This window comes from Pseudophryne corroboree, chromosome 4 (genome assembly GCF_028390025.1).
Source record: "Pseudophryne corroboree isolate aPseCor3 chromosome 4, aPseCor3.hap2, whole genome shotgun sequence".
Taxonomy (NCBI): Eukaryota; Metazoa; Chordata; class Amphibia; order Anura; family Myobatrachidae; genus Pseudophryne; species Pseudophryne corroboree.
This window is the reverse complement of record NC_086447.1, coordinates 941,715,100-941,726,868: the sequence shown is the minus strand read 5'-3', so window position 1 is coordinate 941,726,868 and position 11,769 is coordinate 941,715,100.

Genomic DNA, 11,769 nt, shown 5'->3' with positions numbered 1-11,769 from the left:
GGGATTTACTGGTCAGTGGACTGCTTCCGCTGTCACCCAAAGTTTTTGAACTTGTCACTGACTTATTATGAATGCGCTGCAGGTGACGTATAAGGGAGGATGTTCCGAGGTGGTTAACGTCCTTACCCCTACTTATTACAGCTTGACAAAGGGAACACACGGCTTGACACCTGTTGTCCGCATTTCTGGTGAAATACCTCCACACCGAAGAGCTGATTTTTTTGGTATTTTCACCTGGCATGTCAACGGCCATATTCCTCCCACGGACAACAGGTGTCTCCCCGGGTGCCTGACTTAAACAAACCACCTCACCATCAGAATCCTCCTGGTCAATTTCCTCCCCAGCGCCAGCAACACCCATATCCTCCTCATCCTGGTGTACTTCAACACTGACATCTTCAATCTGACTATCAGGAACTGGACTGCGGGTGCTCCTTCCAGCACTTGCAGGGGGCATGCAAATAGTGGAAGGCGCATGCTCTTCACGTCCAGTGTTGGGAAGGTCAGGCATCGCAAACGACACAATTGGACTCTCCTTGTGGATTTGGGATTTCAAAGAACGCACAGTTCTTTGCGGTGCTTTTGCCAGCTTGAGTCTTTTCAGTTTTCTAGCGAGAGGCTGAGTGCTTCCATCCTCATGTGAAGCTGAACCACTAGCCATGAACATAGGCCAGGGCCTCAGCCGTTCCTTGCCACTCCGTGTGGTAAATGGCATATTGGCAAGTTTACGCTTCTCCTCCGACAATTTTATTTTAGGTTTTGGAGTCCTTTTTTTTCTGATATTTGGTGTTTTGGATTTGACATGCTCTGTACTATGACATTGGGCATCGGCCTTGGCAGACGACGTTGCTGGCATTTCATCGTCTCGGCCATGACTAGTGGCAGCAGCTTCAGCACGAGGTGGAAGTGGATCTTGATCTTTCCCTAATTTTGGAACCTCAACTTTTTTGTTCTCCATATTTTATAGGCAGAACTAAAAGGCACCTCAGGTAAACAATGGAGATGGATGGATTGGATACTAGTATACAATTATGGACGGACTGCCACGGTTAGGTGGTATAAAAAAACCACGGTTAGGTGGTATATATTATAATAATAATACAATTATGGATGGACGGACTGCCTGCCGACTGCCGACACAGAGGTAGCCACAGCCGTGTACTACCGCACTGTACACTGGTTGATAAAGAGATAGTAGTATACTCGTAACAACTAGTATGACACTATGACGACGGTATAAAGAATGAAAAAAAAACCACGGTTAGGTGGTATATATTATAATAATAATACAATTATGGATGGACGGACGGACTGCCGACTGCCGACACAGAGGTAGCCACAGCCGTGAACTACCGCACTGTACACTGGTTGATAAAGAGATAGTAGTATACTCGTAACAACTAGTATGACACTATGACGACGGTATAAAGAATGAAAAAAAAACCACGGTTAGGTGGTATATATTATAATAATAATACAATTATGGATGGACGGACTGCCTGCCGACTGCCGACACAGAGGTAGCCACAGCCGTGAACTACCGCACTGTACACTGGTTGATAAAGAGATAGTAGTATACTCGTAACAACTAGTATGACACTATGACGACGGTATAAAGAATGAAAAAAAAACCACGGTTAGGTGGTATATATTATAATAATAATACAATTATGGATGGACGGACTGCCTGCCGACTGCCGACACAGAGGTAGCCACAGCCGTGAACTACCGCACTGTACACTGGTTGATAAAGAGATAGTAGTATACTCGTAACAACTAGTATGACACTATGACGACGGTATAAAGAAAGAAAAAAAAATACCACAGTTAGGTGGTATATATTATAATAATAATACAATTATGGATGGACGGACTGCCTGCCGACTGCCGACACAGAGGTAGCCACAGCCGTGAACTACCGCACTGTACACTGGTTGATAAAGAGATAGTAGTATACTCGTAACAACTAGTATGACACTATGACGACGGTATAAAGAATGAAAAAAAAACCACGGTTAGGTGGTATATATTATAATAATAATACAATTATGGATGGACGGACTGCCTGCCGACTGCCGACACAGAGGTAGCCACAGCCGTGAACTACCGCACTGTACACTGGTTGATAAAGAGATAGTAGTATACTCGTAACAACTAGTATGACACTATGACGACGGTATAAAGAAAGAAAAAAAAATACCACAGTTAGGTGGTATATATTATAATAATAATACAATTATGGATGGACGGACTGCCTGCCGACTGCCGACACAGAGGTAGCCACAGCCGTGAACTACCGCACTGTACACTGGTTGATAAAGAGATAGTAGTATACTCGTAACAACTAGTATGACACTATGACGACGGTATAAAGAATGAAAAAAAAACCACGGTTAGGTGGTATATATTATAATAATAATACAATTATGGATGGACGGACTGCCTGCCGACTGCCGACACAGAGGTAGCCACAGCCGTGAACTACCGCACTGTACACTGGTTGATAAAGAGATAGTAGTATACTCGTAACAACTAGTATGACACTATGACGACGGTATAAAGAAAGAAAAAAAAATACCACGGTTAGGTGGTATATATTGTAATACAATTATGGATGGACGGACTGCCTGCCGAGTTCCGACTGCCGACACAGAGGTAGCCACAGCCGTGAACTACCGCACTGTACTGTGTCTGCTGCTAATATAGACTGGTTGATAAAGAGATAGTATACAATACATACAACAATATACTACTATACTGGTGGTCAGGCACTGGTCACCACTAGTCACACTGGCAGTGGCACTCCTGCAGCAAAAGTGTGCACTGTTTAATTTTAAATTAATATAATATTATGTACTCCTGGGGGCTCCTGCTATAACAACCTGCAGTGCTCCCCAGTCTCCCCCACAATTATTATAAGCTTTGCCTTTTATACATTGATGTGCAGCACACTGGGCTGAGCTGAGTGCACACAGACTGAGTCACAGTGTGTGACTGGCTGCTGCTGTGTATCGTTTTTTTTCAGGCAGAGAACGGATATAGCAGAGAACGGATATATTATATTAAAATAAATAAAAGTTAACTAACAACAACTGCACTGGTCACTGTGGTAAACTCTGTCTGACTCTGCACAATCTCTCTCTCTCTTCTAATCTAATTTCTAATGGAGAGGACGCCAGCCACGTCCTCTCCCTATCAATCTCAATGCACGTGTGAAAATGGCGGCGACGCGCGGCTCCTTATATAGAATCCGAGTCTCGCGAGAATCCGACAGCGTCATGATGACGTTCGGGCGCGCTCGGGTTAACCGAGCAAGGCGGGAGGATCCGAGTCTGCTCGGACCCGTGAAAAAAACATGAAGTTCGTGCGGGTTCGGTTTCAGAGAAACCGAACCCGCTCATCTCTACTCAAGATCCCATGGAGCCACAGGAGGCACAAACGGAGGATTGATATGCATTACTCCTTTCACAAAAGTCTGAACCTCTGGAAGGACAGCTAATTCTTTTTGAAAGAAAATAGACAAAGCCGAAATCTGCACTTTGATGGAGCCTAATTTCAGGCCTGTATCTACACCTGCCTGCAAAAAGTGGAGAAAACGACCCAAGTGAAAATCTTCCGTAGGAGCCATTTTAGTCTCACACCAGGAAACATACTTTCTCCAAATACGGTGATAATGTTTCGCCGTAACCTCCTTCCTAGCCTTAATGAGAGTGGGAATGACCTCCCCGGGAATACCCTTACGAGCTAAGATCTGGCGCTCAACTTCCATGCCGTCAAACGTAGCCGCGGTAAGTCTGGAAACACGCATGGACCCTGCAACAACAGGTCCTCTCTTAGAGGAAGTGGCCAAGGATCTTCCACCAGTAATTCCTGAAGATCCGGGTACCAGGCCCTTCTTGGCCAATCTGGACCGACGAGAATCGCCTGAACCCTTGCTAGTCGAATGATCCCCAGTACCTTTGGAATGAGAGGAAGTGGAGGGAACACATACACCGACTGGAACACCCACGGAGACACCAGGGCGTCCACTGCACTGGCTTGGGGGTCCCTTGACCAGGAACAATACCTCTGGAGCTTCTTGTTGAGACGAGACGCCATCATGTCGATCAACGGAATTCCCCAACGCTTTGTCACCTCTGCAAATACCTCTTGGTGAAGAGCCCACTCTCCCAGATGGAGATCGTGTCTGCTGAGGAAATCTGCTTCCCAGTTGTCCACTCCCGGTAGGAAGACTGGTGACAGGGCGCTCACGTGTTGTTCCGCCCAGCGAAGGATTCTTGTGGCCTCCGCCATTGCCGCTCTGCTCCTTGTTCCGCCTTGACGGTTTATATGTGCCACCGCTGTGATGTTGTCTGACTGTACCAGGACAGGTCGACCCTGAAGAAGGATTCTTGCTTGTAGCAGGCCGTTGTAAATGGCTCTTAACTCGAGAACATTTATGTGGAGACAAGCTTCCTGGAGCGACCATTTCCCCTGGAAGTTTCTTCCTTGGGTGACTGCGCCCCAGCCCCGGAGACTTGCATCTGTTGTCAGCAGGACCCAGTCCAGGATACCGAACCGACGTCCTCCTAGGAGGTGAGAACTTTGCAGCCACCACAGGAGAGAAATTCTGGCTCTGGGAGATAGACTTCTCTACCGGTGCATGTGCAGGTGAGACCCGGACCATTTGCTCAGCAAGTCCCACTGAAACACCCGGGCATGAAACCTGCCAAACGGAATGGCTTTATACGCCGCAACCATTTTCCCCAGAACCCGAGTACAATGATGGATTGGCACACTCGTCGGCCTCAGAAGTTCCCTGACCATCGACTGCAGTTCCAGAGCTTTTTCTTCTGGAAGAAATACTTTCCGTAACTCCGTGTCCAGAATCATGTCCAGAAAAGGCAGCCGAATGGTCGGAATCAACTGAGATTTTGGCAAATTTAGCACCCAACCGTGCTGTCGCAGAACCGACAGCGACAAATTTACACTTCTCAGCAACCGTTCCTTGGACCTCTCCTTTATCAGGAGATCGTCCAAGTACGGGATAATTGTAACCCCTTGCTTGCGAAGGAGAACCATCATTTCTGCCATGACCTTGGTGAAAATCCTCGGGGCCGTGGAAAGCCCAAACGGCAACGTCTGAAATTGGTAATGAGAATCCTGTATCGCAAACCTGAGGAAGGCCTGATGCGAAGGATACATCGGGATGTGTAAGTAGGCATCCTTTATGTCGACTGACGCCATAAAATCCCCCCTTCTAGGCTGGAAATCACAGCTCGAAGAGATTCCATCTTGAACTTAAAAACTTTCAAGTATGGATTGAGGGATTTTAGATTCAGAATCGGTCTGACCGAACTGTCCGGTTTCGGCACAAAAAAGAGGCTCGAGTAGAACCCCTCCCCCCGCTGGGACGGGGGAACGGGAACAATGACCCTCTGTTGACACAATTTTTGTATCGCTGCCAGCACCACCTCCCTGTCTGGAAGAGACACTGGTAAGGACGAAATGAAAAACCGGTGAGGGGGCACCTCCCGAAACTCCAGCTTGTATCCAAGGATCCAGGTCTGATTGAATCCAGACCTGACTGAAGATTCGCAGATGGCCCCCCACCGGTCCGGACTCCCCCAGGGAAGCCCCAGCGTCATGCGGTGGACTTGGTAGAGGCAGGAGAGGACTTTTGGTCCTGGGCGCCTGACAAGGCAGGCAACTTCCTTCCCCTTCCTCTACCCTTTAAAGCGAGGAAGGATGAACCTTTTCCACGCCTGTATTTATTGGGACAAAAGGACTGCATCTGCTGATGTGGTGCCTTTTTCTGTTGTGTGGGAACATAGGTTAGAAAAGAGGACTTACCCGCCGTCGCGGTAGAGACCAGGTCAGCCAAGCCATCCCCAAACAAGACATTACCTTTGAAGGGTAAAGCTTCCATAGCTCTCTTGGAGTCGGCATCAGCATTCCATTGATGGATCCACAACGCCCTCCTGGCCGATATCGACATGGCATTGGCTCTTGAACCCAAGAGACCAACATCCCTCGCCGCATCCTTCAGGTAATCTGCAGCGTACTTGATATAACCAAGAGTCAAAATAACATTATCTTTATCAAGGGTATCCATATCAGTAGCTAAATTCTCAGCCCATTTAGCAATAGCACTACTCACCCATACCGACGCCACAGCAGGTCTGAGCAATGCACCCGAATTAGCGAAAATGGACTTCAGAGACGTCTCCAGCTTGCGATCCGCCAGATCCTTGAGAGCTGCCGTGTCAGGAGACGGAAGTGCCACTTTCCTTGACAAACGAGATAGAGCTTTGTCAACATTTGGAGACGACTCCCATTTTTCCCTGTCATCAGAGGGGAAAGGATACGCCATGTAAATCCTCTTGGGAATCTGCCACCTCTTGTCCGGTGACTCCCAAGCCTTTTCACAAAGAGTATTCATTTCATGAGAGGGGGGAAACTTCACCTTAGGTTTTTTTTTCCTTGAACAAGCAAATCCTTGTTTCCTGTACCGCAGGTTCATCAGAAATGCGTAAAACATCTTTTATAGCCACAATCATGTATTGAATACTCTTAACTAACCGTGGATGTAAAGCAGCCTCAGTGAAATCGACCTCGGAATCAGAGTCCGTGTCGGTATCAGTATCTACCACTTGAGTAAATGGCCGCTTTTGCGACCCCGATAGGGTCTGCACCTGAGACAAAGCCTCCTCCATGGACTTTTTCCACTCCTGCGTCTGTGACTCAGACTTATCCAACCTCTTTGATAAAGAAGCGACATTCGTATTAATTGTACTTAGCAATGTGAGTAAATCAGGTGTCGGCAGCGCCGACAGGCCCAAATCTAGACCCGCATCCGTTCCTCCAATAACCTCCTCCGGTGAATAACATTCAGCCTCAGACATGCCGACACGTATTATCGACACACGGACACACACAGCTAGGGGACAGGCCCACAATGAAGCCCAGATAGAGGACACAGAGGGAGTATGCCAGCTCACACCCCAGCACCCAAATATCCCGTCAAGGGATATATGTGAGCAGCGCTGCTTAAATTATAAATAACACAAACTGCGCCCCCCCCCCCCCCCGATTAGCTCCCCGTTACTTGAGAGGAGCTGTGGAGGTCCCGGGCCAGCATCTCCTTCAGCCGTGTGTGGAGGAGAAAATGGCGCTGTGAGCCGCGCGGCTAAGCTCTGCCCCTTCCCGGCGCGCTTCAGCCCGCTAAATTTAAAACTTTGAAAATGCAGGCGGGGGTCTGAGAAACGGCACCGAAAAGGCTTCTGCCGGCTCCCGGACCTCAGTAACATGCCGTCCAGGGTGCCCCCCAGCGCCCTGCACCCTGTGAGTGCCGTTGGTGATAGTGTGTGGGAGCATGGAGCGCAGCGTTACCGCTGTGCTGTACCTGGTTACTGAAGTCTTCTGCCGTCCTGAAGTCTTCTGTTCTTCTCATACTCACCCGACTTCTTTCTTCTGGCTTCTGTGAGGGGGGTGACGGCGCGGCTCCGGGAACAAGCAGATAGGCGCACCAAGTGGAGCTAATGGTGTCCAGTAGCCTAAGAAGCAGAGCCCTTAACTAAGTAGAAGTAGGTCTGACTTCTCTCCCCTCAGTCCCTCGCTGCAGGGAGCCTGTAGCCAGCAGGTCTCCCTGAAAATAAAAAACCTAACAAAAGTATTTTCTAGAGATGAGCGGGTTCGGTTTCTCTGAATCCGAACCCGCCCGAACTTCATGTTTTTTTACACGGGTCCGAGCGACTCGGATCTTCCCGCCTTGCTCGGTTAACCCGAGCGCGCCCGAACGTCATCATCACGCTGTCGGATTCTCGCGAGGCTCGGATTCTATCGCGAGACTCGGTTTCTATATAAGGAGCCGCGCGTCGCGGCCATTTTCACACGTGCATTGAGATTGATAGGGAGAGGACGTGGCTGGCGTCCTCTCCGTTTAGAAATTAAAATAGATAGGAGAGTGAGAGTGAGACACTTCATTTACTTACTGGAGCTTAGGAGGAGTTATACTAGTGACTGATGACCACTGACCAGTGACCTGACCACCAGTGCAGTTTTATAATTTATTATTATTTAATAATCCGTTCTGTTCTTGTTCTCTGCCTGAAAAAAACGATACACAGTGACTCAGTCACACTCACATACCATATCTGTGCTCAGCCCAGTGTGCTGCATCATCTATGTATAATATCTGACTGTGCTCACACAGCTTAATTGTGGGGGAGACTGGGGAGCAGTTATAGGTTATAGCAGGAGCCAGGAGTACATATTAAACAGTGCACACTTTTGCTGCCAGAGTGCCACTGCCAGTGTGACTGACCACTGACCACTGTGACCAGTGACCTGACCACACTGACCACCAGTATAGTATATTGTGATTGAATGTCTGCCTGAAAAAGTACACTCGTCGTGTGACTTGTGTGGTGTTTTTTTATTCTATAAAAATTAAAAAACTCATTCTGCTGACAGACAGTGTCCACTCCAGCAGGTCCGTCATTATATAATATATACCTGTCCGGCTGCAGTAGTGATATATATATATTTTTTATATCATTATTTATCATCCAGTCTACTAGCAGCAGACACAGTACGGTAGTTCACGGCTGTAGCTACCTCTGTGTCGGCACTCGGCAGTCCATCCATAATTGTATACCACCTACCCGTGTTTTTTCTTTTCTTTCTTCTTTATACATACTACATCTCATTATCAACCAGTCTATATTAGCAGCAGACACAGTACGGTAGTTCACGGCTGTAGCTACCTCTGTGTCGGCACTCGGCAGTCCATCCATAATTGTATACCACCTACCCGTGATTTTTTTTTTTTTCTTCTTTATACATACATACTACATCTCATTATCATCCAGTCTATATTAGCAGCAGACACAGTACAGTACGGTAGTCCACGGCTGTAGATACCTCTGTGTCGGCACTCGGCAGTCCATCCATAATTGTATACCACCTACCCGTGGTTTTTTTTTCTTTCTTCTTTATACATACTACATCTCATTATCATCCAGTCTATATTAGCAGCAGACACAGTACAGTACGGTAGTCCACGGCTGTAGCTACCTCTGTGTCGGCACTCGGCAGTCCATCCATAATTGTATACCACCTACCCGTGTTTTTTCTTTTCTTTCTTCTTTATACATACTACATCTCATTATCAACCAGTCTATATTAGCAGCAGACACAGTACGGTAGTTCACGGCTGTAGCTACCTCTGTGTCGGCACTCGGCAGTCCATCCATAATTGTATACCACCTACCCGTGGTTTTTTTTTTTTTTCTTCTTTATACATACATACTACATCTCATTATCATCCAGTCTATATTAGCAGCAGACACAGTACAGTACGGTAGTCCACGGCTGTAGATACCTCTGTGTCGGCACTCGGCAGTCCATCCATAATTGTATACCACCTACCCGTGGTTTTTTTTTTCTTTCTTCTTTATACATACTACATCTCATTATCATCCAGTCTATATTAGCAGCAGACACAGTACAGTACGGTAGTCCACGGCTGTAGCTACCTCTGTGTCGGCACTCGGCAGTCCATCCATAATTGTATACCACCTACCCGTGATTTTTTTTTTTTCTTCTTTATACATACATACTACATCTCATTATCATCCAGTCTATATTAGCAGCAGACACAGTACAGTACGGTAGTCCACGGCTGTAGATACCTCTGTGTCGGCACTCGGCAGTCCATCCATAATTGTATACCACCTACCCGTGTTTTTTCTTTTCTTTCTTCTTTATACATACTACATCTCATTATCAACCAGTCTATATTAGCAGCAGACACAGTACGGTAGTTCACGGCTGTAGCTACCTCTGTGTCGGCACTCGGCAGTCCATCCATAATTGTATACCACCTACCCGTGATTTTTTTTTTTTTTCTTCTTTATACATACATACTACATCTCATTATCATCCAGTCTATATTAGCAGCAGACACAGTACAGTACGGTAGTCCACGGCTGTAGATACCTCTGTGTCGGCACTCGGCAGTCCATCCATAATTGTATACCACCTACCCGTGGTTTTTTTTTTCTTTCTTCTTTATACATACTACATCTCATTATCATCCAGTCTATATTAGCAGCAGACACAGTACAGTACGGTAGTCCACGGCTGTAGCTACCTCTGTGTCGGCACTCGGCAGTCCATCCATAATTGTATACCACCTACCCGTGTTTTTTCTTTTCTTTCTTCTTTATACATACTACATCTCATTATCAACCAGTCTATATTAGCAGCAGACACAGTACGGTAGTTCACGGCTGTAGCTACCTCTGTGTCGGCACTCGGCAGTCCATCCATAATTGTATACCACCTACCCGTGGTTTTTTTTTTTTCTTCTTTATACATACATACTACATCTCATTATCATCCAGTCTATATTAGCAGCAGACACAGTACAGTACGGTAGTCCACGGCTGTAGATACCTCTGTGTCGGCACTCGGCAGTCCATCCATAATTGTATACCACCTACCCGTGGTTTTTTTTTTCTTTCTTCTTTATACATACTACATCTCATTATCATCCAGTCTATATTAGCAGCAGACACAGTACAGTACGGTAGTCCACGGCTGTAGCTACATCTGTGTCGGCACTCGGCAGTCCATCCATAATTGTATACCACCTACCCGTGGTTTTTTTTTTCTTTCTTCTTTATACATACTACATCTCATTATCATCCAGTCTATATTAGCAGCAGACACAGTACAGTACGGTAGTCCATGGCTGTAGCTACCTCTGTGTCGGCACTCGGCAGTCCATCCATAATTGTATACCACCTACCCGTGGTTTTTTCTTTCTTTCTTCTTTATACATACTACATCTCATTATCATCCAGTCTATATTAGCAGCAGACACAGTACAGTACGGTAGTCCACGGCTGTAGCTACCTCTGTGTCGGCACTCGGCAGTCCATCCATAATTGTATACCACCTACCCGTGGTTTTTTTTTCTTTCTTCTTTATACATACTACATCTCATTATCAACCAGTCTATATTAGCAGCAGACACAGTACGGTAGTTCACGGCTGTAGCTACCTCTGTGTCGGCACTCGGCAGTCCATCCATAATTGTATACCACCTACCCGTGTTTTTTTTTTCTTTCTTCTTTATACATACATACTACATCTCATTATCATCCAGTCTATATTAGCAGCAGACACAGTACAGTACGGTAGTCCACGGCTGTAGCTACCTCTGTGTCGGCACTCGGCAGTCCATCCATAATTGTATACCACCTACCCGTGTTTTTTTTTTTCTTTCTTCTTTATACATACTACATCTCATTATCATCCAGTCTATATTAGCAGCAGACACAGTACAGTACGGTAGTCCACGGCTGTAGCTACCTCTGTGTCGGCACTCGGCAGTCCATCCATAAGTATACTAGTATCCATCCATCTCCATTGTTTACCTGAGGTGCCTTTTAGTTGTGCCTATTAAAATATGGAGAACAAAAATGTTGAGGTTCCAAAATTAGGGAAAGATCAAGATCCACTTCCACCTCGTGCTGAAGCTGCTGCCACTAGTCATGGCCGAGACGATGAAATGCCAGCAACGTCGTCTGCCAAGGCCGATGCCCAATGTCATAGTACAGAGCATGTCAAATCCAAAACACCAAATATCAGTAAAAAAAGGACTCCAAAACCTAAAATAAAATTGTCGGAGGAGAAGCGTAAACTTGCCAATATGCCATTTACCACACGGAGTGGCAAGGAACGGCTGAGGCCCTGGCCTATGTTCATGGCTAGTGGTTC